Source organism: Prinia subflava, chromosome 16, assembly GCF_021018805.1.
Source record: "Prinia subflava isolate CZ2003 ecotype Zambia chromosome 16, Cam_Psub_1.2, whole genome shotgun sequence".
Classification (NCBI taxonomy): Eukaryota; Metazoa; Chordata; class Aves; order Passeriformes; family Cisticolidae; genus Prinia; species Prinia subflava.
The window spans coordinates 655,833-682,157 of NC_086262.1; the positions used below are offsets into that span (position 1 = coordinate 655,833).

Consider the following 26,325-nt stretch of genomic DNA (forward strand, 5'->3'; position numbering starts at 1 on the left):
TTGTGAGAGCTGGTCCTGGCTCCTTATTCCATTTTTCCTTCAATATGGCTCTTAGCTTTTGGTTAAAGCCCATCCACTAGTGAAACGAGAAGGAAAAAAGCCTTCTGGACTTACTTTTAGGTCTCTGCAGTACTTGGCTCTCCACTGAGGTCTGTGACTGAACCATCACCCAAAGAGTCAGTGACAGCAGAACCTGCCTGGGCAATGAGCCATCGGTTTGTCCCATGCTTCAAAGAAGTCTTCTGTGTGCTGAAGAGGCCAAATGATATTTTTTCCCCCACAATTTTTTTAACTTTGGGCACCTTTGCAAATGACTTCTGGCAGGGATGGAGCCCCTGAGTGCCAGAACACCACGGGAAGAGGCTGCTCTGTGATACTGCCAGCCTGAGGAGGAGGAGGAGGAAGCGCTGGAAATCCCCTAAGCACGCCTGTTTTCTCGAGACTCCCAACTCAATTTTGCAAACTCAGAAGATTTTATATAACTTGGTTTAGTCAGTTCAGAGGTTTAAGGCACTTGGCTATGCATCTGGATTGCATCTTGGGGGTGGGTTATCCAAAAAAGAGCTCAGGCAGAGCAGTTGTAAATTCAGCCATTTCTAGCAAAACCAAAGGAAAACAAGATCATGGGAAAGGAGTTTCTTCTTTGCTATTTGGTGTCCTGGTCTCTGGATTTAAACCAATGATCTATCTCAGTACTTGTCAGAGCCATCAGGTGGTGGAGGAAAGGCAGGGAGTACGTCAGGCAGCTGGATGTGCCACAGGCCACTGTCACCTAACCCGTGCCAGTGAAGGGAGCTTAAACACTCTCTGCATTGAACTGTCTGTGCCACCCGAGCATCTTTAGAGTAAGAAAAACAAATTGATGTATAATTCCTGAATGTGCAAATTAGTCTCCCATCAGCGCTGCAGACAGAACAAGCACAGCTTTCTGCCCTGGTGATTTCTGCACTACTGCCCAAGGGCTCCACTCAGCCTTCCCAGTCTGCAAATCTTGGCCTTAAAAAGCCCTGAAATTAAATATTTCGAGTTGAAAAGTCCAAGTCAGTTCAAAATAGAAACAAAGAAAGTTAATTTTAAGAGTCCTTTAATTTTTAGCCCATAAAAGCCAAGAAAGTTGTGTATTGATGAGACAGCGCCTCGAGACAATTGAAACCCAGCTCAGCACCCTGCTGTGGTGTTGACTATCCTTAGGTGTTCAAGAGCTGATAGAGATCAGCACCTCCAAGGTCTAAACCTTTAACCATTTGCCATGTTTTGCCTCACAGGCAGCTGCAATTCAGCAGTGGGTGAAACGATTCCTCTTTGAAAGGGCAAATTCTCCCCTTTAGATATTTGTGCTCACCTCCCATTAACTTTGGTATGAGCTGAGCTCATGCTTCCAAGAGCAAAATTTGGCTTATAATTTCTGCATGCTTGGGGTTCCTCTGGGTACCATATAAATGTAAGATACTGTGATTCAGTGCTAAAGAGCAGAGAAAATGCAAACCCCCAGGAGACACCGTCAGAGAGAACCGTATAGAACTAGTGTTTAAAACAAAAATGAAAAAAAGGAGAAAGCTTAAGAAAAACAATTGAGATTCATTCCAGAGGTGGTTTTACTGCAAGCCAAGGACGAGAGCGCACATCTCTTCTGCGATGGCTGTCCCGACTCCAGCGCGTTCTGGGCCGTCAGCTCAGGGGAAGTTTGGGAGCATTATTGAAAATGCCTCACCTCCTGTATTTTCTGGGCTTTAATCAAACTCACTGTGCTGCCAGAGGTGTTTCATTTACCAGGAGAGGGGTCACCGAGGCAACCCTGAGCAGCAGGAAATAGCAACTGCAGAACTGTTCCTCCATGCTTGGAAGCTCTCTGAGGGCAAGCAGTGCTTGGATGCTCATTATTGCCTTCCCTGCACCCCGAACAGATCAGGGGCACCCTGCTGTCTCCCCTGGGGGCCAGTGGGGCATGAGGGGGCAATCAAAGGTTGCTGGGTTTGGGAGTTTTAGTTATCGCCTTTCAATTTCACCAACCAGCTCTGTGCCAGTGAAAAGAGCTAACAATGCATGTATTTTATAATTCTGTTTTCTATCTGCTGCCATTTTAGAGTTTCTTGGCTTGTTACAACTGTCATAAAATTACTTTATTATATTCTCCCATCTGTTACATTTTCCCCTCTTTACAGGGGGACATTGCATGATGCACATGGGCTAATTTAGCTTTAAAATAATTGTATGACTGTTGTTTATGGAAAACGAATGCTGTGTTTGTGGAACAACATGTAACTTCTCCATAGCACCAAGAAGAATGTCTGAAGTCTGTAAACCCAAATGTCAGCAAATGGACAGGGCTGCCCCCTCCTCTCCTACCCCAGCCTTTTGCCTTAATTTGTAACCTCATCTACCTGAGTTAGAGAGCTGCAATTGCTCAGTACTTCTCCCTGCATCCCCTCTGCATTCCCACTGCCAGGCTGAGGGATGGATTCTCCACTGGAGCAGTGCACTGCCTTTGGTGGTGAAGCCATTCAAGCTCTGGGTGCAAACTCAGCCATAGGAGATGTGATTTCACACACACACACACTTAAAAACATGAATTACCAGGTGGATCTGCTCTTCCTTCCTTGCCTTTCTTCTCGTCTTTGATTCTTTTGATTCTTCTGTTCAGCTCAGTCAAAGCCTCTTGATTTGACTCTTTCTCATAGCAAGTGTCTATTGGGAACTGTGAGTTGTCCCCAGTCTTCTGCTCCCAGCACAAAATCTGGGCTGTGACACCATGGTCTGGGAAGCAGGCAGGCCTGAGGATGCTCTGAGTACACAGTGGGGCCTTAACAAGGCTTTCTGAAACTCCTTCTCTGGGTATTTTTTGCTTTTTAACTCCCACTTTTTACTGCAATTTACACAGCCACTGATGGCACCATCATCCTGTATTTTTCAGTATTTATGAGATGTATATTAAAGACCTGGTACTGTTAAATTATGCTTATTATTAGATAAAATGAGTGTTTGCACTGGGAGTTTGGTGATCCCAAGTGGTTTCTGAATACACAAAATCTTGTTTTAAGAAAAAAATTTGATAATTTAATTTCAGAGTCCCATTATGTAAAATTCACCCCCTTCTCCCCTTCACCTGTCCTTCCTGCCCCCAGGTGTAATTCATTGACTTTTAAAATATAATTTTATCTACAAAAGAGGAACCAGTGACTACTCCAAAGAGTGTGCAGAGGGAGCCCGTTCCCATCACACCAGTGACCACTGGTGTCACTGGAAGGCAAGAGAGCATTTATGGAGGGATCAGGTTTGCACTGAGCGACTCCAAGCAGTGATGTGGCCATCCTGTCTCTGTCAAGATCTGTGAACAGTGTGGAATACCCTTTGTGTGGGATTCAATACCAGACTCTGAAATGCAGGGGTGTAACTGTTAGCTGTGCTCTTTTCACAGCTGATTGGGAAGTCTGGGTGCATTTTCAATCTCTACAATGACCCAAGAGATTGATGGCAACAGATTCAGAAAAGGAACTCCAGATTTCCTATTTAGAATATTTTTCATCTGTTGATTGCGGTAAAAAGGTTAAAAACCAGAAGAGGGGATATGTCAATACTCCACCTGACCAGGGCAGCTCCAGGTGCCTCTGTTGCCTCTCCTTTCCTCTGGCACTAGATGCCTCTCTGGTGAATGCTCTCCTGCAGCCTGAGCAAAGGGAATGAAAAATTACACACAAAACCATGGCTTGTGAAACCGTGGCTTGAGATTTAGCTTGATGAAGACCTCAGACTGAACTGGCAAGTGGGTTTTATTTGAACCCTGCAGCCCCCATGCTCAATTCTTTATTAACTTTTTCAATATGTTCTATTGCAGTCAGGCAACAATATGGGAGCTATCTTGCAGCTAATTTAACACCTGTAAATTCCCATGGCTAGTAATGAAACCTTGTATAGGCTAGTGGGTGAAGCATTTGCTTCATATATCAAAGGTCATTAGTTCAGTATTTGTTAACACTGTAGCTTTTATTAAACTTTTTCCTGATTTTTTTGCATCAATGTGCTTACAGCCTGATTAATTCTTCTCCTTCCCAAAGCTAAATAGGTTAAAATGAGTATCACCTAACCTAGAAATTCCTTGTTGAAATCTGAAGTAGTCTGCTAGAAATCGTACTTCCAAAGCTCCTCACCCATTCAGGGACAAGTAGATTGGGAGGCTGTGTGAGAAAGGGGAAAGAGGAGGCAAGCTCCTTGCAAGCAGGGAGCAAAGGCTTTGGGTGACTTTTGTGCCTCCCAACATTTAAATTAATCTTTGTGGCATATACAACAACTGGATACCTCTCTACTACCATGGATATATTTTTATTTTCTGGCTTTCCCATTGTTGCTTGTTTTTTGTTAAAGTAGTTTACAGTTTTGGACTATTTGGAGTCAATCTTCTCCTTGCAAGACAGAAGATGGTGAAGAGGAGACACAACCCACCACAACCAAACTAAATAACCTGCCAGTAAGAGATGCCCTCCCTCAGTGTCCTTTGGACACACTGCTTGGTGCTGGATGGGGTCTGAAAGACCCTGATTTAGGGTTGGTCTCCAGCAGTGACCCCTTTGCTCAGGCTGGCTGGTCACAGTCACACAAGGCTCATCACAGCCCTGCCCAGTGCTGCTGGTGGAAGTGCTCCTTCCCTGTGCTGAGCAGGCTGTGTCACTCCTGCTGCATTGTCTGTGCTAAAAACAACTGACTGGGAGCTCTAAGCCCCACAGCTGCTTTTTCTGGATGTTTTGTATCTAAACTAACCCCTTCTCAACCCTATCATGGGTTGGGTCCATCACAGTAGCCAATTTTTCAAAACATAACTAGCACAAAGCAATGTTATAATGAAAGCAAGCAGCTTCTGGAGATGAAATCACAGGGATTCTGCATCCAAATAGGATGCTGCAGCTCCTGGGAAGTGCTGAGCGTGTGCTTTTTCACCTGGGAAGGTCCTGGCATGGATGCTGTTTATCAAAACACCAACTCATTGAAACACAGCTGGAAGTGCTGTCAGAAGCATTGCTGTCTCCAGACTGCAGTGTCTCTGCTGGCTTTTCCACAGAAGGGAAATCAGTGGGCTCAGAATGAGCCCTGAACACAGAACTCACCCAGTGGTGTCTGACTCTCTCAAGAACCTGCAGCCAGCGCTGTCCAACCATCACAGACCCTCTAGAGTGGCATCTTCCCCTCCAGCCAGGCTGGAGTGATTCTGGACCCTGCACCTGATAGAAGGTGCCACATGTCACAGCTCTCCTCCTTGAACCTGCTGCTAATGATCCTGGTTATCAGCAAAGAGAAGAGATCCTGGATGCATTCTTCAGACTCCCTATTAATTTAATCTAAAATAAGATGAGCTTTTTTATTAACCTCTTTATGCTGCAGCATTTTATAGAATATCAGGTTCTTTTAAGGCACACATTGCTGGTTTTTATTCATATCTGTGTCAGCCTCAGAGCTGGCTTTGTGATTCAATTCATTAATTCACAACTGAAATAGCTTTCTCATTCTACAACATTTAGATGCCAGATATTTTCTACAAAGCCTAATAAAATATGTTTTGTACTTCATCACTCACTGTACTACCAAGAAGCCTCATGGATATATTCCACAGGAATATTCAGCTTGCAGAATAAGAACACCACCCCCTGAGGCACATATCTCTTTTAGACAATGGAAAAGATAATTGGTAGCAAGTCAGAGGTGGTCCAAAGTCATTAGCAGCTTCTGTCTGTATTCTGAATAATGTAAATATCATTTGCTATAGTTCATACACACAGATAATGTCAGACAATTCATCTATGCTCAAATGATAAACATCATTCGAGGAACATGACATCAACAGACCCACTCTCATGCTAAATAGCAGCAAAGCCTGAGAAGGGCTCAGATTTTCAGTGATGGGGCTGCTGCACCCATTGGCTTGGGAAGAGCTGCCCTGGGACACCATGTGCTAATGCCTCCACCTGTGCCAGTGCCATCCTTGCTGGGGTCAGATGTGGCAGTAGTTGCACTGGCAGCCTCAGCAACCTCGATTGTTGCAACAGCAGCTGTGCAGGGACTGACACCATAACCAAAGCCCAGCTGCAGAAGGAGTTTGAGTGTCCAGGCATATCCTGCCCTGCCCTCTGTGGGGCATGGGAAGGGCAGTAGTAAGAGGGGTGTGTGTGTGTGTGTGTGTGTGGGCATGTGCCAGAGGATGCTCAGGGTGGACAGCAGCAGGAATTTCTCCATGGAAAGGGTGGTCAGGCACTGGAACTGCCCAGGGAGGTTTGGAGTCCCCATCCCTGGAGGTGTCCAGGGAAGGGCTGGAGGTGGCACTCAGTGCTCTGGGCTGGGGACAAGGTGGGAATGGAGTGCAGCTGGGACTCGGTGGGCTGGGAGGATTTTTTCCAACTCTAGTGATTCTATGTTTCAATGATTCCATGTGTACACATGTGTGTACGTGTGTGTGAACACACCTGGCCCAGGTGGCCCGGAAACACCAGCGGAGAACAGGGCTTTTTCCCTCTGAGCTGGGCACAGAGTAGAACCAAGAGCCGAGGACTCCCCTGCCCTGGCAGCCCCAGGCCTGGGTGCCAGGCAAGGCCCATGGCCACATGCTCCACATAGATCCACAAGGATCACCTCCAATCCTGCCTGGCCCTGAGCACATCTCACTTTACCCATTCTCCCAGCCCTTCCCACTGCTGCCACATGAGGAAAGGATGCTGGATCCACCACTGGTTAGAACCCGGATTATTGACTTGACCAGCCCACGCCAACTCACCTCTAGGGCAGCAGGACCAGGCTTTTCCAACAACAGCCACAGTGAATGTTGGTTGGAAGTTCCTTCTAATTAGGGAATTTAATGGTTTTAACTTAACAAAAGCTTGTCTTTGTTGCAATTTTCCCATATGTGTTTTAAGAAGGCCTGAAATGATGCAGGCCAGCCCTGCCACCTCTCCACTGGCAGAGCTAGTGCTGTGCCAGGGCTGGCCCGAGCATCCCTCTGGGTTCAGACAGTGCCTCCCCCTGCAATGCTTTGATGTGCACTTCTCAAAGCATTTAAACCAAGATAGAAAACTCATGTTTGACAGTGTTTCTGTCTGTTTGATTGAACTCCTCAAGTCTCTCCATTTCTCTTCAGATGTAGAGAGCCCATGAGCAAAAAGCCAAGCTTTTTCCACAGCTTATGTTCTTGTAAAAACAGCTCCAAGTACACACATTCTGCTCCTCGCTCCAGTCAGGCTCTGCATGCCAAGTCAAGTATTTATTTTCATTACTTTTGAGACCACCAAAATTAATGTATCTTTCAGACAGGAAGAATTTTATTTATTATGGTGGATTTGAATCCGAGAGATGAAAGAGGAGCACCGTGCATCTCGAAAGCAACCAAGCCTGGGAGCAGGAGGAGACAGCCCGACCTGAGCTCCCCTCCCTCCCTGGCAGCAGCCCCCTCCAGCCCTGATATGTTTCCATACAGATGGAACAGAGCTCCATGAAACCCTCCAAAACAACACCATAAATCCTGCCCCAGTTACAGTAGCAAGGGCAGGTGTCAATGCTTTAATGAATTCCCCATTTTCCTGAGTCGCTGGTGTAGCTCCTGGTTGATGGCACAGGTTGGGTGGAATGTGAGGCTTCGGGAGGGAATCTGCTCATCCCTGGGGAGCATCATCCAGAGAGAAAACAGATTAATTTTTTCCTTTTTCATGCTCTGATCCCTGAACTCCGGCTACACATTGAGTGATGACACCTGTATTATGCTGTTTGTCACAGTATTGTCATTTTTCTCTCCTTCTGAAACCCACCCCAACACTGCAGCACTGGAACTGCTTGGTGTAAAAGAGCTGGAAGCTGTGTCCTTGAGCCAGTACTGTGCTCTGCAGTGCATCTTCATCAGGAAGTCCAGACCCAACAGGATTTTGCCTCTGTTTTCTTATGGAACCCATCATGAGCTTCTTTGAAAGTGAAGAAATGAAATCCCAACTTGTTAAAGGAAAAAAATGCTGCTTCTGTTCCTTTCCAATGTGGCTGGAGTTCCACCAAAACATTGCCAAAGTCATTTTGCCCATTAGGCAGAAAATGGATTACAACTCTATAACAACTTCAGAAAACACCACTTCACTTTTAGACCAGAGCCAGTCACAAGATGGATTGGGCTGGTCATTGACACTGGTAATTTTTAGGTAAAAATATCCTACTGAGAAATGTCATTAATGCCACTGCACTTGAGGCTCTTCCACACAGAAAGGCAGCTGGGTTGTGTCATAGGGATGAGAGGAAACTGTGGTGGGACTGAGAGGAGGACAAAATCCATGAGAAATTAGTCTGGGAAGTTTAACATATCATACAACAACTTGCAGCTACTTCCTGAAACTCACTGAAGTTTCAGACAAGCCCTAGATGCCTAACAAGGCACCTGGCCCCAGATGTCCTGCTTGAAATAATGCCAGCTTGCAAGTCCTCGAGACAAGGGCATCAGCTCCCTCTCAGGCTGTGTTTGATATGATTTCTCTTTGCAAAACTTTCAGTGGAACTATGATGTTTAGTTGCTTTCATCATCTCTCATAACACCTCAAGCCTGGTCCCAGTTCTTTAAGAGAGTGAAGAAAAAGAGCAGTGTATTGGACATCCAGTAAAGGGGAATTTCTAGTATCCACAGTTAGTTTGAATTCAACTTAATTGTTTATTACTCTGAGGTCTCTGACGGATAAAGAATATGGAATAAAATATTTCTATCACCTCAGCCTTTTTCAAAACATTCTGTTAAACGCTGTTAAACACTAGGGTCACTAACTTTGACATGATCACAGAATTTGATTTCGTTATATTTTAATTGCAAATGATATATTGCAGGGCTCACCGAGAGTGAGAAGGTGGGACCAGGCAACATTAAACCCCTGCTTTTTTTCAATTCTCCAGCCAGATGTACTGCAGGCAGGTGCAACACAAACTCCCAAATACCCTGCTAACGTAAGGAGAGCTTGACCTAGAGGAACTGATGTGAATGGGCTTTTCAGCCAGCATACTTATTCAGTGCTGGCTGTGGAAAGGCTGCCAGCCCCAGCACACGGTGCCAGAAGCGTGGTGGTTTTTTTAATGCAAAGTTGCAAAACCACAAAACTCATTTTTACTAGTGACCTTTTTACCACTAATTGTCAGGGTATTAAAAAAAAAAAAAAAAAAAAAAGAAAAAAAAAAGAAAAAAAAAAGAAAAAAAAGAAGCTACTTTGGTCAGGACTGAATTGATATCCCAGAGATGCTGTCCCAGCAGCTGCTCCCACACCCCACGGCTGCTTTCCCAGTGTTTGCATCCAAACTCAACTGGGTCCTGCCTGGATGAGTCAGACAGCTTTCTGCGTTGTTTGATTTTTTTTTTTTTTCTTGCAAAGCAGCTCTCAATTGTGAAATAAATCACCAAAATATAGCTGAAGTGTTGGACAGAGGGAGCAGAGTTGAAGTGGGGCTGCAGTCAAGCAGGGCCCAGGGCTTTGTCTGCACCAATTGCTGTGTGAAGGTGGCTGCTTTCCCCCCTTGCCTTCACTCTCTCTTTCTCTCTGAGAACACACAGGCCTATTTTGCCCGATTTCTAAAGTTTTTTTACACATGGCTACTCAGTAGCTACAGCTGGACTCACTGTCCCTTTGAGAGTTCAACCAGGTTTTGAACTCCTTTGCCCAACTTTTACTTCTGATTCATTCTCTGATTCCATTAGAACTGGCAACATGTAAGAGGTGTGTTTGTGAGCAGAGCCTGGCCTACTTTTTCCACCTCCTCTGCCGAGCATTCTACAGAGGGACTGAGCCAAGGCTCAGCTGGGGGCAGAGGCACTCTCAGCCAGGTGACCTTTCAAGCCCATCGAGTTCCACACTCTCCACACACTTTCACGGAGAATCCCAATTTCAAATGAAAAAAGGAGACCAGTCTATGTTGACAAGTTCCAACAAATTAAGACAACTCAATGTTCTTGGCCTGCTTTATTTTTAATTTTTGCCATGTTGCAGTTTTATTGAATTATAAGGGTTGGAAGGGATCTTAAACATCATCTTGTTCCACCCCTGCCATGTGCAGGGACACCTTCCATTATCCCAGGTTGCTCCAAGCCCAAGGTCCAACCTGGCCTTGGGCACTGCCAGGGATCCAGGGGCAGCCACAGCTGCTCTGGGCACCCTGTGCCAGGGCCTGCCCACCCTCCCAGGGAACAATTCCTGCCCAATATCCCATCTAACCCTGCCCTGTGGCAGTGGAAGCTATTCCCTGTGTCCTGTCCCTCCAGCCCTTGTCCCCAGTCCCTCTCCAGCTCTCCCGGAGCGCCTTTAGGCCCTGGAAGAGGCTCTGAGGTCTCGCTGGAGCTTCTCCTCTCCACGCTGAACACCCTAAACTCTCTCAGCCTGGCTTCTTCCCACCACTGTCCAAGAGCCCAGATTATCTCACTGGGTAACTGTTGTCACTTTTACAGACAGAAAATAGAGAAATTTCCAGCTTAAATGAGAAAGAACAAGAATTTACAATAAAGGACTTGATGACTAATGGCTTTAGGATTGTGCTCAGTCATATTCATGTGGTGAGGAATCTCTTTTCTAGAAAGGAATTTGTTATTGCTTGGTCTGTTTGTTATTTTTAGCCATTGTCTCCCAAATTTTTCCTGTGGTTCAGAAGTCCTCAGGTGATTTCCTCTTCCATTCCAAAGTCACATCTTCCCTGAGTCCAGAAACTCTGCAGGACAGCTTGTTTCTAAACTCAGGGTGGAAGCACTTTCCTCTGCTTTTCTTTCTGTCAGCACATCCCAAACTTTTTGTTTGTTTGTGGGTTTTTTGGGATTTTTGTTGTTGTTGTTTTTTGTGGGTTTTTTGTTGTTGTGGTGGTTTTTTGTTGTTTTTTGTTTGTTTGTGGGTTTTTTGTTTGGTTGGTTTTTTGTTTTGTTTTGTTTTTTTGTTTTTTGGTTTTTGTTTTTTGTTTTTCACTTCCCAATATTTATCTCCAGATAATCCTCTCAGCCTCTCACTTGCCCAGGCTGGTTTATAGCAGTGCTAAATGCTCAAAACCATCTCTCTGGATTGGCTGGTGGCAGCTCCAGCCTGGCCAAGCCCAGCAGGACAGGGTTTCATGGAGCACAAAATCTCCCACCAGAGCAGCTGCTGAGGGAGCACTGGGCTGAATGGGAAAGGCTGGAGGGGGAGGACTGGCCCTGGAGGGGCAGGACCAGCCCTGCATGCATGCCCACCTCTTGCCTGGCATCCCCTCCATGCACATCACATGGTGCTGCATCTTCACACACTTGCTCTTGAGAGCTCTTTGCTTTTGGAAACATAATTTCAGCAATAAACAGTTTATGGGGTTATTTACAGCTCAATTTACTGAGCATCCTACCACACCACCAAGGGAATGCTGTGGTGTGTTGTCTGTTGAGTGTGGTCAGTAGCAGAGAAGAATTCCCAGAGTTTTTAATGTATTTTGGACCCCTTTTCTTCCTCCCCTCCCCAGCCATCTCACCAGTACCAGTACAAGTCTTACACTGGGAACACTGCAGCTAGAAAATTACAGGAACCTTGTCCAGAAAGGCAATGAAAGAAAATAAAAATGAGTCTAGAATCACAGAATTCTATGGGGTAACCTGTAATTTTCATAATTTTTAGGTGGTGTTTTTTTTTTTTTTTTTTTTTTTTTTTTTTTTTATAATTATCCCAAAGGATCTGTACTTGAGATCTGCCAGCAGCCTGGGTAGCTGGGCAACATGGCAGGAGAAAAATTCTGTGCCACCACTGCTGAGGTCAGAGGGAGTTGTCAACAGGGCAGGTTCCACACCCCACACCAGCTGCTGCTTTTTCTTGGACTGGATTTTGAATTCCACTTCTATTACCTTCGAGCCTGACATTTTTCAAGCAAGCCCCCCAAAATCATTGAAACTTTGCTCTCATTTGAAGGCAGGGGAAGTCTTGCCCTCAACTGAAGTGAGGGCAGAAACAAGAGAGCTCAAGGCTGTTTGGAAACATGGAGCTGAGATGTCCTATGATCTCTGCCTCAGAATGGGACTGCTCAGAATTTCCTGGAGAACTCTGGTCATCTGAGGCTTAATTTGTTAATGTTGAGTTGTGTTGTTCCTTAACTGAAAGCATCTAGGACAGTGCAGAGTGCTCTGCCACAACGAAATACCAGTTCTGTCACAGTGAAGATGGAGATGGCCTTCCAGGGAACAGCTCTAAAGATCAATTCTCCAAAGCTGCAACAGTGTCATGGTGGTTTGGGGTTCCTCAGGGAGCCAGTTCCTCCAAAGACCCTGCAGTGACCCCAGGAAAGGGACTGCTGTGCCATGGAGACACCAGGCACAGAGCTGCCCCTCCAAAGCACCAGTGAGTTGTCTCAGACCTCAGACCTGGTTGAACAGAGGTTCTCTAGATGATGTGAAAGGCCTCACAAATTACATGCCAGACAGGTATGGCTGGACTGGGTGAGTTTGCAAGGAAGAGTCCTTAGGGCAGGATGCAAGGCCAGGGCTGGCTGCAGAGCAGTGGGACAGCCATGTGCCAGCCCCTGCTCCACACACCAGGCACGGCTCAGGCTTGGCAGGGACAGGCACGATGCTGGCACAGCAGCTGAGCAGCAGCGACAGCAGCCAAATGTCTGAACTCTCCAGGCACCCTGGAGCCACAGCTGCCCTGGCTCTGCTGGCCCTGGAGGGGACAGGTGACTCCAAACCCATCTGGCTGTTCATTTCAGCTGTGGCTGTGCCCAGCTCTGCCTGGCACCACAACACACCCCTGGCACCAGGGAACCCGGCACCCCTGCATGAACAGTCCAGCCCAGCCCATCCAGCTACTCCACAGGCACGCTCCTGCCAAGCTCCGAGATGAGTGCCGAGACTGTCCTGGGTGAGCCATCCCTGCTCCAGAGCCAGGCCCAACCCCAGAGCCAGGCCCAACCCCAGAGCCAGGCCCAACCTCAGAGCCAGGCTCACCCACCCCAGCCAGGCTCACCCACCCCAGCCAGGCTCACCCGCCCCAGCCAGGCTCACCCGCCCCAGCCAGGCTCACCCGCCCCAGCCAGGCTCACCCGCCCCAGCCAGGTTCACCTGCCCCAGCCAGGCTCATCCACCCCAGCCAGGCTCACCCGCCCCAGCCAGGCTCATCCACCCCAGCCAGGTTCACCTGCCCCAGCCAGGCTCATCCACCCCAGCCAGGCTCACCCGCCCCAGCCAGGCTCATCCACCCCAGCCAGGTTCACCTGCCCCAGCCAGGCTCACCCGCCCCAGCCAGGCTCACCCGCCCCAGCCAGGCTCACCCGCCCCAGCCAGGCTCACCCGCCCCAGCCAGGCTCCCCCAGTCCTCTCCCCAGCCGGGCCAGGACCACACGTGGCTGGCAGTGCCCTGGCTCACGCTCTGCCAGCTGTGGATGCTGCCCACAGCTGTTGGACGTGACCGCTCCTCCCTGCACCATCTGAGCTTGCTGGGCTTGGAGCAAGCATGGACTCAGATAAACAAAACCAGATACAGGAGGAGAGGAACCTGTTTGAGGTTTGAGATGACAATTCTGCCCTCAGTTACACTTTCTTGAACTAGAGCAGATTTGCTTAGTAACAAGATACAGACCTAATTGTGATTATTTTTACACCAGCAAGGCAAATGACTGTGGGAGAAGGAGCAATGCTTTACACTGGCACTGGTGCAACACCAACCGCCGCTGCTGTTCAGTGCCCTGGATATTTTCTCTGCAAGATGGTTTCAAATGCTTGTGAGAGCTGAAAACAAAGAAATGAAATACCAGCCTCGTGCAGACTTTAAAATGAAAAGTAAAATGTCCAGGAAATCCCTGCAAGGTTTTGGACTGAACAGGAAGATACATTACAGAACTTTTTCAACCTTTTTTGATTTTTTCAACTTCCAAGCAGCAGAATGCCAAAATGCTAACAGGCAGGGCAAATTGAGCAAAAATAAAATATTTTGTGGACTGGGTTAGAGAGTAAGACAGTGTTTATTTTTTTATGCTTTACACTTTGGCCAGCATTTATCCCGAATGAAGGCAGCAAATGTTATTAGATTTCATGGAATGTAAATAAACAGTTATTGGTAAATACATTTTGGTGGTCTGCTTGTTACACTGCATGTCAGGAAAACTATAGGGAACTGGCAGGAGTTCAGACGTCTTCAAGGAACACAGAAAACAGACATATTTTACTAATTATAGCTAACAAAAACACTCTGAGATTACAGTTAAATTACATTAAAACATAACTTGTTGGCAAAGGCTGTAAGCGTAATGCTTTGCCTATATCTTTCTGTATAATGTTTCATCGGAACAGAGCAGGAACATCGGGAAACCCTGGCACAGCCCACACCGCCGTGGCCCTCAGGGCTGGGCCAGCTGGGCACCCTGCATCCTGTAAGAGCTCCTGGAGGTCCAGGGGGGTTCCTAGGAGGGCCATGACCTGGATTTGTCTGCAGCAGAGACTGCAGAGGGCTGACCCCACACCTCCATCTGCACCTTCAAAAGTGGGAAGAACAAAGCAGCACCTGCTGAGCAGCCCTGGAGAAGGCTGGGGGGTCAGGAACAGTGGGAGGTGGGGGACAGGAGCAGTGGGAATTGAGGGCATGGCTGGAACTCCCAGTAGGAGCTTTAGTCACCACATCAGCGTGTCTGGAGGGTCTGAGCTGCCTCCAGCCAAGTCCTCACCGGGCTGTGAGCTGGGTGCCAAGGCTGCTCCACAGCAATGCTCCTTGCACCTCTGGATCTGCTCTGCAGCATCTCTGGGATGAGAAAGACAGAAAGAATGGCTCTGGTATGGAGCAGCAGTGGGCACAGGGACATGCTTTGGATATGTCAGGGCACAGGGACCTCCAGCAGCTGATTGCAAAGTTAAAATCCGAAACATGTCTCCACCCAAGCCCAGAATTCCCATTCAACAGGTACCCCCATTTCAGTGAAGGATTTCCCTCCTTACAGGAAGGGAACTGGGCTGGCTGTCCCCATGCCCACAATGCCCAGGAGCTGTTTGGGGCATGGCTCTGAGGGGCTCTGAAGCCCTGATCATGCCTGGGGAGGGTCTTTGGCTGAGCACCCCCTTTACTGCTCCCCAGCTCCCCTCCCACTGCCAGACCTGGCCCGTGGCACTCCTGCTCCATCACTAGTACAAACCATCCCTACAGAGGCAGATCCCAGCAGGGAAGGGAGGTCTTTCTGCAGAAATCATTAGGTTTGAATGACACTCAGGGTTTTCAGGACAAATAGGCTGCAGTGGGTGCTGTCCCCCACCCATTGCAGCACTGCGAGGTGCACACATGGAGATCACTGCAGGGGTCCTTGCATTACACTGAGTTAGAGTACAAACCATTCACTTTGTGTTTGAAGCAGTTTGTGTGAAATAACTGAATTAAGAGAGATGCTCAGAAACATTGCATGTAAGCAGCATTTGGGGCACAAACCCCCAGATGCAATATCTGTTCTTTTCTCCCATGGCTGCACATCAGGAGATGACATTATTGTTACTTTACAGAAAGTCTCTAAGCTAGAAAAAATTCCTTCCTTCAGCTGGTGGGATGTTAAGACTGACTGGTCCCTGGCAGGGTGGTGCAGCACGGCTGAAGTCTCGACTGGGCCACAATGATGATCCGCTTTAAACCCAGGTGAATCAAGGTGGTCATTGATCTGATCCCAGTTTATGAGGAAGACATGAATCATTTTGTCTGCCAATTAAATGGAAGGGGAATGCACAGGCTAATCTGCCTAGAATATTAATAACTCTCGTGCCACTGTGCACCACTCCAGAAACACACAGTTCCCGGGGACTGGGTTATTCTTGCATCCATGCCCATGTGTAAAGAAATCCTGCAATGAAATCATGCTTCACCATTGCCCTATGGTAATCTCTTCACTTAGACTGTCTTTATGTCACATTTGTGGCCTGTTCTTTGCTGGGAAGATTTTTACAGGGAATCTGAAGTTTAAAAGAAGACAGATGACAAGCTGTGATCACGAGGAAGAGAGGCTCACCATATGGAAATAGAAAGCCCTGGCTCCCTTCCCCATCCCTCCTCCCCCTCCCCTGCCGAGTTTCTCTACTTCACATGATGCTATTGGGATTTGAAGATCAGAATACAAATTAAATTATTAAATGAGGAAAAAAAAAAAAGAAACAAAAAAAACCCCCAAAAAAACCCCGAAAACCCAAAACTTGGGCCTTTCCTCTTCATCCTTCCATGTGATCCATAATTAAAAATCAAAGTGGGGAAAACAATGCCACTGGAAGTTGGCATTTGGGATCCAGCTCGATTGCCAAGAGAAGGATGTAATGCTCAGGCGACATGTCTGTGCCTTTGCATGCAATGGGGGTTCATGCATGAACTGCTTCTAGAGCTGAGGCATTATTTTAATGGAAGGCTTTTTATGGGGCATATTTATTGCATTATTTATTATTTACTTACTGGGAAATGCAGGAGCACCACTCCTCAGTCCAGTACGTGTCTCCAACACTGGACTCTTTGTCACCATAAAGCACTCAGTGACCTCAAAACAAGAAGAGCTGAACCCCCATCAGATGCTTTTTAGCCTTTAATCCCTACAACCTGAATGCATGGCAGCAACCCCTTAAAGCCCGGGCAGCAAAAGAAAAAGGATTGAATCTATTTCAGATGGACAGAACTTGAGCTGTGGCAGTTTTCAGGTTTGCTTTGACTGGGCAATTGTAAAGGAGCTGCTGATGTGGCCAGAGTCACCCATGGAGGGTGCCCAGCACAGGTAAGGGACAAGGCCTGTCCTGGGACAGAACACTCTGCTCCAGGGGCACTCCCTGTCCCTGGGTCAGCTCTCAGCCCTCCCACCTGCATCCCCTGGGAGCTAGTGGGGATTTTGCATTTTTTAAAAACCCTAAGCACACACAGAAGGCCCTGAATTTGTAAAATCTGGCCCCATTTTCAACACTAGCTTTGCAAGACTTGGGCTCAGCTGTTGGCCTCGGTGGCCAGACTCACAGAATAAGCACTTGGTCCCCTTAGTGCAGGTTTGGGCTATGGACATCCCATTTATGCACCCATGTTTAAACACTGCTTCCTTGCAGCCAAAATAAATAACTGAATCAATGCTACACAGAGCTTAATCTAAACAGGTCATGGACTCCAGCTCAGATATTCCCTGTATTCCATCAGCAGGTCCTGGAGATGGCAAATTGAAGCCTGCTTTTATAGTGTGCCAGCTCAGGGACCTGTTCCCAATTTGCAGATTTGGCCTGTTGCATTCTAAAAGATGTTTAATACACTCGATGCCTGTTTGTGTTAATGTTTACCATTGAAGTTTTTCATTATTTGATGTTATATTTGGCCATAGCATTAAAATTCCATTGGACCGACTGAAATCTAGTGTCTAATCAAAGCCAAAGAAGCATCTTTGTGAAAGACTTTCAGCTTTCATCCAAACACTTTAAAAAACAAAAATCAGTTGTAGGTGTTTGTAGCTTTTCTTCCTTTTGCCAGAGAAACAGCAAACACTTTATTTATGAGCTGTTTTTTTATATCCACAGCTCTGGAATCACTGAGCCCAAAGCTGTGGACCAGCAAAGAAGCACAAGCTGCTCTGCCAGGAGGGGACAGCTCCATCACTGCCAGGCTCAGGAGGGAATGGGGATGGCTAAGAGCCCCCTGAGCGCTTCTCCAGCCTCCAGCATTTGGGATAATAGCATTGCCTCCAGCCTTTCACACCTAAACCCCGATGGCGCTGGGGCACAGCTAATGGACAGCACAGCTCTGCTGTGTGGAAATGGCCTGTTGTCCTTGGGTCATAGAATCACAGAATCCCAGAATGGATGCGTTGGAAGGGACCCTAAAGCCCACCCAGCCACCCCCTGCCAATGCAGGGACACCTCCCACTGTCCCAGGCTGCTCCAAGCCCCAATGTCCAGCCTGGCCTTGTGCACTGCCAGGGATCCAGGGGCAGCCACAGCTGCTCTGGGCACCCTGTGGCAGGGCTGAGGGCAGGATTTTTCCATGGGAACTCAGTGATAAAGGATCAGGAGTCTATCCCAACGTGCCCAAGGCAGTCACAGCCGTTGGAGGATGCTGAGGACCCTGGGCTCTCACAGAGCTGGAGCCTGTAAATCACACACAGCTCACAAAGCCCCTGGCATGGCTCAGCAAGGCCACAGCAAACATAAAGGGAGATTTGCCTAAGTCCATATGATCCTGAACTCAAAGAAAAATATGATGGCCTGGATTAAAAACTGGAGATCAGCATTTAGATATACAGCTAGCAGGGTAGGTTTGAGGAACAGTCAGTGGATATTCTCCTGGCCAGTTAAAAGGGGAGCTCTGTGAAAAGTCCCTTCTGCAGCTCACCAAAAAACTGCCAAAGTGAACAAGGATGTTTCAAACACTGTCTCCTCTCCAGAATATTTCCTCAAAATTTTTAATCAAAATTAACATACTTTGCATTTCCATGAACTCTTTTTTTTCAAGATGGTGTGGGTTTTTTAATAATAATAAAATAAATTCTATAACTGTAGTCTCATTTCATAGATTTCTTTTGACATTATTAATTGGCATATTTTGATTAACAAAGTGTTCCCACTTTGTTCCAAACTGGATTTCTTTCTGAAATGGGAAAAATGCCTGCAAAACTTTTCTCAGCTTTAGTTAAATGCCGAGAAACCAAGAAAAAAAGATCTACAGCATTATAGTGAAGTAAGAATTTTATACTCCTAACGGTAAGCTGGGGATGGGGACAGAAGACTTCTTTAGTTCTAGCAAACAGCCTTGGCCACCCCTAACTGTGACACCTTCTGCATCCTGAGCTGGACAGCCTATCTCCCATCCAGGTCTGACTCCCAGAGCTGTTCCCTGCTTGATGCAGGCAAGAAGGGAAGGGTCTGTGCAGCTTTACGTATACTAGAAACTTTCCCCCACTTCCTCTAAAACAACTACTGACCTTACAGGGGGTTGAAGCAACTTCTAGCTTAAGTCAATTAAAAAAAAAAAAAAAAAAAAAAAAAGAAAGAAAAAAAATCATTAAGAGACCTCCCAGACCATGAAGCCCAGCCTGTGAATCATGCCCACCTTGTCACCCAGCCCAGAGCACTGAGTGCCACCTCCAGCCCTTCCTGGGACACCTCCAGGGCTGGGCACTCCAAACCTCCCTGGGCAGTTCCAATCCCTGAGCTCCCTTTCCATGGAGAAATTCCTGCTGCTGTCCACCCTGAGCCTCCCCTGGCCCAGCCTGAGGCTGTTCCCTCTCCTCCTGTCCCTGTTCTTGGGAGCAGAGCCCGACCCCCCTGGCTGTCCCTTCCTTTAGGTAGGTGTAGGAGGTGCTGTGGTCTCCCCTGAGCCTCCTCTGAGGAAGACCGAAGGGCTTGAACCTTTCCCACAGCTGGGCCAGGCTCTTCTGTGTAAATTGGATTGTTCCATTGGCCCCACTGAGCAAACCCCATTTTTATTAGCAGAGGATCCCGATATCAACACTTGCTGAGCTATCCCAAGATGTATCACTGACAAATCTGGCCTACAGACACATTTATCACATCTGCCACTTCCAAATAAAAGGGGCTGGTTGTATCAATGAAATGGCATCAGAGGAAACTTAGAGCTGAGACAATATGTTAAACATTAGCCACAATGCTCACAGGCCTAGGAAGGCCTGATAAGCCATGATTAAACTTAATTATGGATTATTTTATATTACCTACCTCCAAGCACTGTGGAAAATTGCTTCCTTTTAACTGCCTTGGCGGCTGTCTCTGACGGTGCACATTCTGGAGGAGATTTTCCCATGATTGATGTATTTGTTTACTGAGCTCCCTGCTCAAACACAGCCGATCCTCCCTTTAATCAGAGGTGTGAATACCTTAATAGTTGTCAGAGCCCACATTAACCTCTTGATTAAAAGACATCCTCACACTTACCATTAAAGAAATGCATGAAACAAATTAAATTTGTATTCTCATTATAAACACTGCAATGGGCAAATAATAATTTTGTGTTCATGTACTTGGCTCGTTGGTATTTCATCAAGTTGTACCTTAAAAGAGAAATGGGTTTTTTCTATTTTTCCCCTTTTACCAGTGAGAGGGAAAGGGTTTGGTGGGCTGGGTTTTATTTTTGCCTTTGCCTAAGGGGAAAAAGTTCCATGAACATAATTTTTCACTCAGCTTCCTTTGCCTGCTTATCTATCCTGGCTATTACTCTTGTTGGCTACAGCAATATTACCAATAAAATAAACATGTCAAAATTCAGAAGCACAAACAAGTTCATCTGTGACACTAATTTTGCCTGGCAAATAATTCTCCTTGTTTCTGTAAGGGCTTCAATTTCTTGTGGATTCAAAGCAAATTCATCTTAAATTTGATGCCTCAGTCTTATTTTTCTTTCCCAATCTCATTAGAGTAAAAATAGCAAGGATATCCATATGATTAAAGACTTCATGTGCAAGAAAGCAATCTGGCCATAGTGCTCCTTAGCTTTATGTACTTCTTTCTATTTGACAACATTAATTTGCCATCTGTCAGCTCAGTTACAGAGTTTACTTACTGCTTGCTTGGCATTCACCTCCCCCTTTTACGTTGTCAGCTGTTTTTAATAGTTTGGCCTCCTTGAGTGGGCCATTTATGCAGATTTGAAACAGGATAAATCCTAAAAACTGACCATATGGGAACCTACTTTATACTCCGCAGGCTGGCATAACCATGCACAGACCTCCTCCCCTTCTAGGCACCCCCAGCACTTAAAAAATCCAATTTTTCCATACCTCCATGCATCTTCCATCTGGGGGACTCCGGATCATCACACCACAGATACAAACAGATGAATTTCGCTCTCTTGTACTGGTCAGCTGAATTGTCCAAGATTTCCTGGGAGCTGCATTCAGCCCTGAACATGCAACCAGATAAAGGTAAAAATGGAGCACTCTTCCTTTTTCTTGGAAAAGCCCTGGTTTTTAGGACAGGAGGCTTTTGGAACAGAGCATCTGGGACAAGGGACTGACGTGGGGGTGAGGCTGGCTATCAGACTGACAGGATCCCATCAGCACAGGCCTTTTTTTCCAGATCCCAAATATTTAAACCTCTAAAACTCATATATGAAGTTAAGAGTTATTCTTATGAGAAAAGAAATATCAGCTGATATATCTGAAATCCCACCCATTTATTTGAATATGTAAGAAAAAATATTCTGTCCATTGTTTTTTCCATGTCATTTTCCTGCCAGTTGAAGAGATTCAGGATCCTCATGGGCACTGAAGGGAACTTTTCTCCTGAGAAAAGCCAACATGAAGACTGGTTATTGCTTCATTCTAAAGGAAGAACAGAGCTGTGCACTGGCCAGGGCTCCATGGCTCATTTGTGGTGGGGAGTGTAAGCACTGTAAGCTCTGCCCATTGCCCTCAGGGTGGCCCAAGCTCCTGCTTCTCTGTCTGACTTGAGAGAGGGGAGCTGCACTTAAAAGAGTTTTAATGCTCAGGAGCAGTGAAATCACTTGCAAAGAAGTGAATTAAATGTTTTGTGTTAGCATGAAAATTCCTTAGTTTGCTTTGCTTATGTCCCATTGCAAGAAAAGGTCACATTGGTTTGCACTGTGGGTTTGCTGTCTTCTTTCCTCATTGCCTTTCCAAAAACTCATTTTGGAGTGATAGAGAAAAAGGTAAAAGCTCAAAACCTTTTCAACTGAAAAGCTAGTAGCAGCTGTAGAACAGTATCTCAGATCTACAGAGTTTAGTTTCTGTTGAAAGGGCCAGGGTTTGTCTTCACACCTGTGCAGGGAGGTCACAAGGAGTGGGAGATGTTGGTCTGGGGGACCTTTACCTACTTTAAGCTCCTTTGCTGAGATCAGCCCAGCAATCCAGCACGAGGGCTGGACAAGGTCAGCAGAGGTGTCTGGCCTCAGAGGGCACCTGGAGCTCAGCTGAGAGTATTTTTGCTGGTTTGGATCCACACCCTGGGCAGAAAAAGAGCCACTGTTGAGGCAGATCCTGTCAAGGAATCCTGAAGAGAGCTCTGGGTGATGTGGGTGATGGGGACGCCACCTGGGCCAGGCTAGTCAGTGAGACAGTCGCCACCAGGAATTCAGGCATGGAAGCTGACAACACTTTACATCAGCACTGGTATTTCCAGCGAAGGGAAGATATAAAAGGTTTCCAAAGCTCTGACAACCCAAGCCCAGCTTGAGCAGCCATGAGAAGATTGCCCCAGAAAGGGAATTCTGACTGAGACAGAGCCAGAGCAACATGTCCAGCCCCACTGCCCCAGTGGGAACCCAGCCAGATGTGTGCCTGCCTCTGGGGCTGGAGCAGCCCTGTAATTTATTACAGTCTCCAGGCTGCTCTCATTTACGTGGGGGCCAGTGCTCAGCTCATTCAGAGTTCAAAGGCTGTCCCGAGCAGCTCTGTAGATGGGGTGGCCACCAGCCAGGCCCAGGCCAGCACCTGGCCCTGTCCACTCGCCACACCCCGATCCACCCGTGGCTGTCTTGCACAAAGAGGGCTGGTGGGCAGCTGACAACTCTAACAGGCTACCAAAGGTCCATCCCACCCCCTCCAGTGCCTGGCAAGCTCTGCCCTTCATCACCTCTCTGTAATGCACAGATACACCCAGATTGATGTAGGGTACAAAAAATGCAGCCCACAAAGATACTTCACCAGGGTGTGATGGTGACAAAGCTCATCCCATCATTGCCTGCCAAAAACACCACTTAAACTTGGTACCAAAGGCAGCATTTCATAATTCTGAAATGTAATCCCTGCTCCAAACATTTCCAGTACCAGCACATGTTGGATTCAGGTATCCCAATATTTAAGAGTATCTTTTGGGGCACCATTGGCCAAATCCTGCCTTGTGTAGCCAGTGTGCGCTTAGAGATGACAGAACTTATAATGGCAGAACAAATCCATCAATGTTTTGACCAAAACAGAAATACTGGGGAAAAAAGAACATCAACATGGTGTTGTTGGCAAAATGTGGCTGAAATGTTCAGTTTAAGGAAGCTGAGCCATTTTTATTTGTAATAACGCCTGACAGCTTTCAGCACATACTGTCTTTACAGAGACTGGATTCATTCTGGAAGCTCATTCACTTGCACAGGGGTTTAGTGAACCAACCAGAGTTCCTCCTTCTCTTCTCTGGGAAGACTCATTAGCTGCAGGGAACTCAGTGTGAATGGGAGGTGTGTGTGAGGTACGGGTAATTACACCAGCACCTCTGAAATAAGTCACCAGCCTATTGTTGATATGACTGCAAACCTGGAACAGATCCGCATTTTGGGCTGGGAGAGGGTCTTTAGCAACACTCTATAAACTACAAAGAAAAGAAAAGGAAATTGACTTTAAAAGCAACATTTTAATAATACTGAGGTGTTGACAAAGTCCTCAGAGAGCAAAGGAGCTCCATCATACAGGATGGACTCACTGCTTGGGAAGTGGCTCCTGGCATCTTCTTGAAGCTTTGCTGGGGACAGGAGTTCACTGGCTGAGGGACTGCTGCTGTCCCTTCTGCCTAGAAGAGATGCTGGGGTGGCAAACAGGCTGCAGGGGTGTATAAACTGGTACTGGCTGTGGCACTGACTGTCCAAGTGCTCTGATCCCTTAAAAGTCTGTGGTCCAGTAAAAGACATAAGCAGTGTTCCACACTTGCACATCGTGTGTAACACCATATGTGCCTCTGCTCCTCTCTCTGCAGCTGTGACCACCCCAGGACAGCACAGGACACCTTCCAGTCCCTCTCCCTACCTGGGCAACAGCCACACCTCCAGGACTCACTTTGTTTTAACTGCAAGGATAAAAAACCCTGCACTTTCACACATTTTGGTCATGCCCTGCTATTTCAACCTACTAAAAGGGAAATTAAAACCCTCTGAGTTTTACAGGCTTTCCTGCCCTGAACTTGTGCTGCTTTCCTGGGTCACCTGCAGAGCAAGGTCCTGGCTGGGACTGCAGGACAGAGACAGCTGAGTCCAGCCCTGCTGCTGTGCTCTGCTCCTCCTTGCCTGCCTTCACTCCCCTTGTCTCCCTCTCAGCTTTCCTTTCCTTTAACACTTGGAAGCTTCTTTTGCATCATGGTTGGTTTTCAGATGTGCCATAAAAATGCACGTGCTGGGAATGCTGTGGTTAAGACATGAGAATGCAAACATTGTGGAAATAACTTGGCCTTTGTTTTTCTTTTCCTTCCCCTTTTTTTCTTTCTATAAACCAACTTTTCCACTTCTTCAATATGTTGGCACTTAAAGCTTGCTTGGCCTGTTAATAGAAACAAGGACTGAAGGGGGTCACAGAAATGATCTATTTAGAGAAGTGAGCAGAGGCTGTTGCAAGGCCTCAGCCAGGACTCCAGCAGGTAATTCCATGTGGAAGGACCTGCACATGCAAGTGTTCAGCTCTTGGGAGCTCAGTGGCTGTGACTTGTGACCCAGCTGGCACTGCCTTCATGCCTTCATGTTCTTTATGGACATTTCTGAAGAAAGGTGTCAGATGCTGGTGAGTGCAGCCATCCAGAGACATCAAATCATGGACTCAGAAAGGTTTGGGTTGGAAGGGATCCCAAAGCCCATCCCACTCCACCCCTGCCATGGCAGGGACACCTTCCACTATCCCAGGCTGCTCCAAGCCCTGTCCAACCTGGCTTTGGACACTGCCAGGGATCCAGAGGCAGCCACAGCTTCTCTGGGCACCCTGTGCCAGGGCCTCACAGAAGACAATTTCTTCCCAATATCCCATCTAATTCTGCCCTCTGTCACTTAAAGGCATTCCCTGTGTCCTGTCCCTCCATGCCTTGTCCCAAGTCCCTCTCCAGTGCTCCTGGAGCTGCTTTAGACTCTGGAAGGGGCTCTGAGGTGCTCCCAGAGTCCTCCCTTCTCCAGGAGGAGCAGCCACAACTCTCCCACCCTGGTGCCAGAGCAGAAGGCTCCAGCTGCTCTTCAGATTTTCACTTTTCATCAGTGTTTTGGGGACATTTTTATGCTGTTCCTGCAGTGCTTTGGACACTGATGGCTGTTCCAAAACTCTTCTCAAAAGCATAATAACACCAGGCGATTTGAGCTCCTTTATTCCAGCCTGTTGCAAAGTGCCTGGGGAAGTGCTGTTGTAGGCAGATCATAATTAATAATTAGCATTATTTATAGAGGGGCCTGCAGTACAGAATTGAAAGTGTCATCAGATTTTACATCCAAAATATTGTTTCAGTCAGTCCTTTCTAATTCCCAGGCATTGCTGTGGGAAGATACAATTGCACATGTGAGTACTTTCCCATGCCTCCTCTCCATGTGCCTATTTCCATGTGTAAAGCATCTGGGAATGCTCATAGGGCCTCGTTGGAAATGCAGTGTGTGTGTGTAAATTGTTGCTTGTCTACATCTGTGTATCTAATTGCATGTGAAAATCACTACTTGAGTTGCATCAATGAAATACAACTTTTTGAAAATACAGCTTGCATGTGTTTCTCATTCATTTTAGTGAGGCACAAGATGATCCAGTTGAAAAACAGTAGCTAAGACCAGATGTTCTTCTGCTCCTACAGCGTGAGAGAAGCAGCTCAGCCTTAAGAAACTCAAAGCTGCTCAGCTTATGATACTTGCAGTATCATGGGAGAGAAAGATCATCTCCTCCAGTGGCCTCCCTTCCCAAGGACCAACTGCCAAGGGAAAATGGCAGGAATTTAGAATCAAGCACCAAGGCTTCTTCAAGTGCCAGTAGGCAATGGCTGGAGATGTGCTCTGGTCATTTAGTGGGTTTAGAGGCAACCAGGGGACACTCCTGAGGACACTGCTGGCCAGTTAAGACCAGACATATGGCAAAGGTTTAATAAAATATATGATGGGAAGGGTAACTTACACAGCTTTGCCAAAATGTCATTTTTAAACTATGTGCCTAATTTCTAAACAATTGAGTTTTAAAGATTTTGTAACTCCTTGAATTTTTCCACAGCTCTGCTGCTACTGTGGTCATATTTCCAAATTCAATGTACCTCTTACTCCTCCACTTAGAACATTCACTTTTCATTTAGACCTGCAGGAAAAACAAAATCTGGATTACTTTCAAATTATTGGCCAAGCTCAAAGAGACATCCCAGCCCTTTATAGGATGCAGATAAAAGAGCTCAGAGTCCCTACTCTGCCAGGAAAAATGTTCACTTTCTGTGAAATGCATTAAGAAATCAAATGAAGCGCTTATTAAACTTTTAGATGCAAGGATCTGTGAATTGGACAATGATGTGTGTCTATGTCTGACCCTTGAGATGAGATGGAGCCTGTCATAAACTGCTGCTGGATGCATAAATGAGGCTCCCTGTGCCCTCCCCCAGCTGCAGAGTATTGAAGAAGGAGCTGGAGCTGAAAGTGCTCTTTGTGAGGATCAGCTCCAAACCCCTCTCTTTATTTACCAGCTTGCTGAGACTGACAAAGC

The 26,325-nt window shown here is 46.7% G+C and overlaps 1 long non-coding RNA gene across 1 annotated transcript; it reads right to left on the reverse strand.

The window, feature by feature from the left end:
- Positions 1–13,995: 13,995 nt before the first annotated feature.
- LOC134559112 (uncharacterized) lies at positions 13,996–21,865 on the reverse strand. Its single transcript, XR_010082456.1, has 4 exons — positions 21,744–21,865; positions 20,689–20,810; positions 19,631–19,766; positions 13,996–14,711 (listed from the first exon to the last, which is right to left on the reverse strand). It is a non-coding gene; the product is annotated as an uncharacterized LOC134559112 (long non-coding RNA).
- Between the last annotated feature and the right edge of the window lie 4,460 nt (positions 21,866–26,325).